This window comes from Morone saxatilis, unplaced genomic scaffold (assembly GCF_004916995.1).
Source record: "Morone saxatilis isolate NCDOM2014 unplaced genomic scaffold, NCSU_SB_2.0 Contig21, whole genome shotgun sequence".
NCBI classification, from domain to species: Eukaryota; Metazoa; Chordata; class Actinopteri; family Moronidae; genus Morone; species Morone saxatilis.
In genome coordinates, this window is record NW_023339774.1 from 20223448 (window position 1) to 20230619 (window position 7172).

The following is a 7172-nucleotide window of genomic DNA, read 5'->3' on the forward strand; positions in this document are numbered from 1 at the left end:
CAAAACAATTACTTAGTGGATTGGAAAAATAATAAACATATTAACTGATAACTGTTGCAGCCCTAGTTACTATACTTCACTTTATTAAGACTTTACAAATATAAAAATAATAATATAAAATATGTGCTTCTTGGATAAAATATGATGCAATGCCCCATCAATCATCTATAACAATAAAATTCTGTATAATATAGAATAATATAACAATGAAAATGTGTGCTTTTAATTTTTAATAATAATATGATAATAATATGATAATACATCTGTATTTAGGTGACATTGTGAATGCAGGACTTTTACTTGTAATGGATCATTTTAAAATTGTGGTACTGTTAAATTTACTTACTGTAAGTGAGGATCTCTAATGCGCTCCTGTATATGCACACTGGTTCTTTTTGGTGACAAATAATTCATGCACATGTTAGAGTAAAAAGGTTGGGTGAGTAAATCGGAGATCAGTGCTACGGCAATGTCAAAGTGAACATTTCCACTTCCTCTACGAGTTCAGCTCTGTTGCTCCATCCAGGCCATCCAGCCTACAGTGCAGGGCTGACTCGTCCAAGGCCTCCCAGGACCTGGAAGGTTAATATTTGAAGGAAGGATGGCCCATAAATATGAGCAAAGGGACTTTTAATTAAATAAGCACTTCTTAAATATTCTCTTGGGCCTGCTGCTTTTGTTTAAAGATGATTGATTGACTACTATCTCTCCAGGCAGGACCATTAGTTTCGCCACTCCCCACCATACTCCATCCCTCCCCATCTTCTCTCTATTTCTCCAGCTCTGCCAACATCTCTCCTCCCTTTCTCTCTCAATTACCCTCCTTCTCTCACCTCTCTTTTTCCTCCCTCCTTTTTTCTTATTCATCCCACCTCCTCCCTCCCAGTTTTTTTTTTGCGTTCTCCATGCGTCTGCTGTCAGCTCCCCTTCTTTTTCTCTTTTCATCAGTCCACGTCCCTGAGCCTCTCTCAAGAGGCCCATATTTCTCCAAACTCATGACAAGGTAATGAGGCCATGCTAAATCCTACCACGCCCTGGAGCAACATCAGAAGGTGGAGGGGCAGGTCGGCCCCTGCCTGGCCTGGCTGCCTCCACGTCTGTTTCAGCGGCGCTGTGAGGCATCTGTCGTCGCCTGTACTCTAAATAAAACTTTCTCATCTGCAGAACTATGCAACCAAAGAGAGAGAAAAAAAACTAAATGAATTCTACATCTTCAGCCTTCCTGCTCTTCTCTTTCTATTTGTCTTTTCTTTTTTCAGCTCGTTTCTGTCTCTCCCTTCCCTCCTTCCTCTGAAGCTGTGCTGTAGCAGCACTCTGCCATGCTCTGCTGATTTCTAGCTGGAAGATGGGGATCGGCAGGGGAGCTCAGTCTGGCTGTGGGCAGCTGAGCCGTGGACAGCACACACACACACAAAGAGACAGGTAGAAACTCTATGTGAGGCCCAGGTATGAGAGGAGGAGGAATTGTGGGTGTTATGTGTCTGTGGACATTTGCACCTTGTCATGCTGTAATAATTACAACTCCCACTGCAGGTTCCCCCTTGTGTTTGACATGTATACATACAGAACAATCTTTATCTATCCTATAGCATGTATGGGAGGAAATACAGTACATCTCAACTTTGAATGTGTAATAATTTGCAATGATCTGTCGATGATGATTATTTGCTCTACACAACTTAATGCATTTATTCTCAATAGAGGCCTTAAATTTGTCACCTTGAGGCTTAAGAATGGCTCGCTTTACGTGTATAAATTTCACATTTATTATTCATTTTTATGAAAAGAAAATAGTTGTGAGCATTGTAAGCAGACATGAATTTTGCACATTGTAGTTTAGGATGAAAATACACTACTTTTCTTACTATAGTTGACAAAGAAGGCTTAGAGAACAGTAGACAAGCGTTGTTTGAGATGTTTTGCATTGCATACAAATAATGAAGAATCCACTAAATAATACACAAGCAATTCAATGCCATGAAAAGCAATAGAGTTAAAAAGGCAGGAAGGTAAAATCTTCAAATGTGCGATCCTGTCACACCACTGTCCATTCATTAGCGCGTATTGATCAAGTGAACTGAACAACATGTTTACCAAACACTTTAATGATACTACTGAAAACTGAAATGCAAACAGAGAGATTGACATGGATTGGTCCGTGTGTGGGATGGAGTGACACTCCACAGAGAGGAGGAGAACGGAGAGAGGAGTCAGGAGAGGTGATGGTGTGATAATGGAGGCGGTGGAGAGAAAACACTTGGAGGGTGCACGGGAGGATATAGAGACGATGGTTGCACTCCAAGTATTGGACAGAGAAGCAGGTAAAGTAGGCTGCAGGTGAATGGGAGAGGGGGATTGTGGGTGTGTGTGTGTGAGAGAGAGAGAGAGAGAGAGAGGAGGGGGTAGGCAGGCATATTAAAAATGCAGCAGTGGGGAGCAGGCCGGGGATTCACAGTAATTAGATGACAAAACGGCGGCGGGCTGGAGATGAGAGAGAGGGGTCACACACAATGCCACTGCCGCCGGGTAATTTGTAAGTGTCAATCACTAGCCTGCCAGGGGAAAAGCGAGAGGGAGAGAGGGAGTGGGAGGGTGAGGAGAGGAGTGTGGGGGGGGGTTAGTGTATAGAGGGGGAAGGGGGGAGGAGGAAGTGGGTAGAGATAGAGGGAGTGAAACAGAATATGAGGGTGCTAGCGGGCTGCAAGAGACAGGAGGGAAGAAAAGAGGAAAGTCAGAATCAGAAGAGACAGGAAGAGAAAGTGACAATTGTAAGATAGAGAGAACAGCGTGAGAGCCGAGGAGACAAAGAGAAGACATCCGGCTTTTAATTCTGTTATTACATATTATTCTATGGATGGATACGGCAATATACACATTAACACAGTCACACCAAGTATATACACTTTAAAGGGTCACTTCAACGCAAATCACTAAAAAAAACATTTTCTCACTTATACCAAGTGATATTTGTCAGATATATGCAGATAGTTTAAAGTTTATTTATTTAGTTTTCAAGATTTCTACCTTCACCCCTCTACAATGGAGGAAGATGAAATATTACTTGTAGTGCTCACAGCATTCAAAAAATAACATTTTAATGTGGGAATGTAAAATTCAACAACAGAAAAAAAGTGTTGCACTTAGTCGGGATAATACACTATGAACAATTTTCATATAGGGACTAGTTTTCTAGACATTGTTTCTGAAAAGACATCTATTTGATGTTTTAAAGGTCTGGTGTGTAACATTTAGGAAGATAAGATAGAATATAATATCCATAGGTATGTTTTCTTTAGAGTATAATCACCAGAAAATGAGAAATGTGTTGTGTTTTCGTTGAGAATGAGCTGTTTTTATCTACAGAGGGTCACCTTCCATGGAGGCCGCCATGTTGAACGGCCATGTTTCTGCAATCCCAGAAGAGACAAGCCACAGCCTACTGAGGACGCCCCTACCTTCATTAATAAACTGTCAAGTCTCAAATTAATTGCAAACTTCTAAATTCAGGTGCAACGGCATGTTGCAGATCATTGAGGCACAAAAGAAGCTGAATGAAAATGGCATTAACCTTAACAGGATCAGCAGTGTATGTAAATATTCATCATGTTATAGGGTAATCGTATGGCTTTTGCCATGCGGTTTGACAGACAGGTGAATGTGTGTGTGCACGTCTGAGAGAGAGAGCTCTTTTATTCTTTTCAGAGTGGGTACAATGGGGGTAGCTGTTGGCATTATTCCAGCGAACCAGTGTGTGAGGAGGCAACACAATGGGCAAGCAGCACAGCAGTCTGTTGGGGTGCAGGACACTATACAGTATAACCCTCTATGTGGGCACGCACACCCACACAGACACACAGACACACACAGACACACACAGACAAACCAGGGTTAACACGTGGCAAAAAAATGTACATAATCTGCCTTTACACATGCAAAATACTCATGCTGGTATTGTGCCAACGAGTCAGGGCAGTGACATGACATGACACAACACCACTGACATATAATGGAATCCTCAGGAGGATCCTGTCCGGCACCATCGCTGGTTTCTTTATCTGCAGTCGTATACACACCTGGAGAGCCATTATACATGGTTACACACACACACACAAAGTTAAAATATACCCAAAAAACAAATGGCAAAACTTTCTGAGATAGTTCCCAAACAATTAAAATGAACACAAAAGTAAACTAATATGTAAAAACAGAAAACATATACATAGCTTTTAATTGCTGTTTGTCCTTCTGAAACTATTGATTTACATCACACAAGCAAACAAATATACTTAAAAAAAGAAAGCAAAAAAACTATTAATAATAAACTCAACAGGTTTAAAAGTTCCTAAACTGTAAACTGAAGGTGTATTAATTAAATACACATAATTAAAGTCAATTAAAATATTCACAGTTGAAATACACAGAATAGAAAATACATGAAATACAACTGAGACAAAGATAGACTAGTAACCTCTGTCTCTGCCTTAATTAAAAGGAATTTGGAGCACTCTAACACACACATGCTCACAAAACACCTTTGGAAGTGTCTTAATTGGAAAATGATTAAACTCCTCTTTTCTTTCCTGTTTATTCTTTAGTCAACAATTAACAGCTCATAATCCACAACACAGTGATTGTTACTTCTCCTTTAACAGCTCTCACACTTTATTCTTCCCCCGAGAAACAAAACACTTCAAATGGACTTCATCAAGTATGTAGCAAACTCCTAAACGTGTCAGGGCCGGGGGTTTTAGAAAAAAAAAAAGTTTGATAAGAAATCAGAAAAAGGCTCTAATTTAAAAGAAAATCTTTATATATATTGATATATATTTTTTTAAAAAGAAGCTGTTCTCAATGGTAGCCACGCCTCTAAGTAATGTGAGAAGTAGTAAATTAATTAGTTAATTAGACTAAAACATGTCTGAAAATAGTGAACAACAAGTCCTAAGAGCTGTCTGGTGGTGGAGGAAGTATTCAATACTTAAAGGCCCAGTTTGTAACATTTAGGAGGATCTTTTGGCAGAAATTGAACACAATATTCACAAGTATTTTTTCATTAGTGTATAATCACCTGGAAATAAGAATGGTTGTGTTTTCATTCCCTTTGAATGAGATGTTTTCGTCTCAAAGGGGGAGCAGCCATGTTAAACTGCCATACGATAGCCCAGGATGGACAAACCGAGCGGTATTCAGTTGGTTGCAATCTGCAACTTCACTGCTAGATGCACCTAAATCCTACACACTGGGCCTTTAACGGCAGAATGTGTAGGATTTTCCTTAACAAAAAAAAAAATTACAAACACACAAACAAAACTAATCTCAATCTATCATCACTTACGACCCACTCAAAGTGTGTGCTGGTCTCTGTATTTGCAGAAACCTTACATCTAGCTGTATTTTCTCATTTTACTGTGTTGATGTTTCTGGGCGTGAACCTTTGGGCAGTGGGTGTGTGGCTCCCAGCTAACGGCACACAGGGTGTGAGGTCGTGGTGACTAGGGGCCAGATCGGAAGCACGCATCTAAGAGGAATCTATGAAAATGGCGGACATAGTGTGTGTTGTTTGCGACCGAGAAATCCTGCTCATTCTCCCTTTAAGTAAAAGCAGCAATACCACACAATGTCCAAATCCTGCATTAAATATGTTACAGAAGGAAAAATATGCCTGTATGTATTTTTTGCTAAATGTACTAAAAGTATCAAAAGTAAAAGTCCTCAATTCAGTAAAATGTCCTTTAAGCATTGTACTAATATATTATTAGATAGCATTTTACTGTTGTAGTCGCAGCTGTTGGTAAATCCAAACAACAGTCAAATGTATACAAGCTGTAATCAGCTCATTTTAATTGTATGTACATTGCAATTTTCATTAATTAATTAATTGATTATTTAGGTATTGCAATAACACCAACATTTCTATAATAAGTTTAGTAGTACAGGACCATTTTGTTTTAGAATGACACAAAAAACTTCACTCCAACTCCAACTCAAGGTATTGGGAAAACAATCTGATGGATGTAGAGTCACAGACATTAACAGACATGTCATACCTGTAGAAAGTAGTTCCAGTGAAAACTGTTGCTATACTGAATATTATTTTAAATGTTTACCACTTTAACCAGCACAAATAAAATTACATCACTTTCAGTGTATTGGGGTAGAAGGCAAAAACCTCAGGGGCAATTTTCTTTTGTAATTTAACTGAACGACCAACTCTTTTAATGTTTAAATGATTTCCTTAAAAAGCAGAGATCATATGATTTCCTTAAAAATGGTCCTGTTCTGTTCTGGAATGGCAATTAAACACCTCCACAGTGCACCCAATCAACGTATGGTAAACATAAATAAATGAAACAAAACCTGACAGTTGATATAGAGTCACCCGATTAACAACAGCCGTGTCACACCTCACACAGTTGGAATAGCAGGAGCAGGCTGGTGACACAGCTTAGAGGCACCTTTTTACAGTAATACTGAGCTACAGTGAGCCCAACGATTTCAGAAAACAATTAATGTAAGACACAACTCACAGGCAGCTGTGCAGAGTGTCTCGCCTTTTGTGTACGAGTATTTATGTGTGTGTGGCTGTGTGTGTGTGTGTAACCTGACAGCCTGCTACACAATAGGGGTCCAAGTGAGTGTGAACTCTATTCGTTCCCACAGCTGCCATTAACAGACGGAATGAACAGCCTCTTGCTAATAAAGTGAATAAATAAATAACGCTTAAGAGGCCATGTTTACCTCCTCAGTCTCTGTCGATAAGTGCTACTTAACAAAAAGCAGGAAGAGCTTTTGGTTTCTGATTCTCCATATACATGTGGATTAACTCTCTCACTTACCTTGCGGTCACTCTGACAATCGAGATGCATCAATCAACTGCTTCACTACTAAACAGAATTAGTGTATTCTTAGTGTTTTTAAATGTGCTAACCTCAGGTGAACCCGGCTCAGTGTTAGAGGGCAAAGCTGGAGATATTCTGTTTTCTTCTTTTCTAGGGTCTCTCAATACTGTCTGGCTTCCTGTCTGTAGCTCTCGGCCTCGAATCTATTCACTCCCACTGAAGATGTAATTCATAAAAAAAAGGGGTCATGAAATGTAGTTTTAATTTTTTTAAAAGGCTAAATTATTATTATTATTATTATTTCTTTTATTTGAACAGGGACAGTGCACTTAC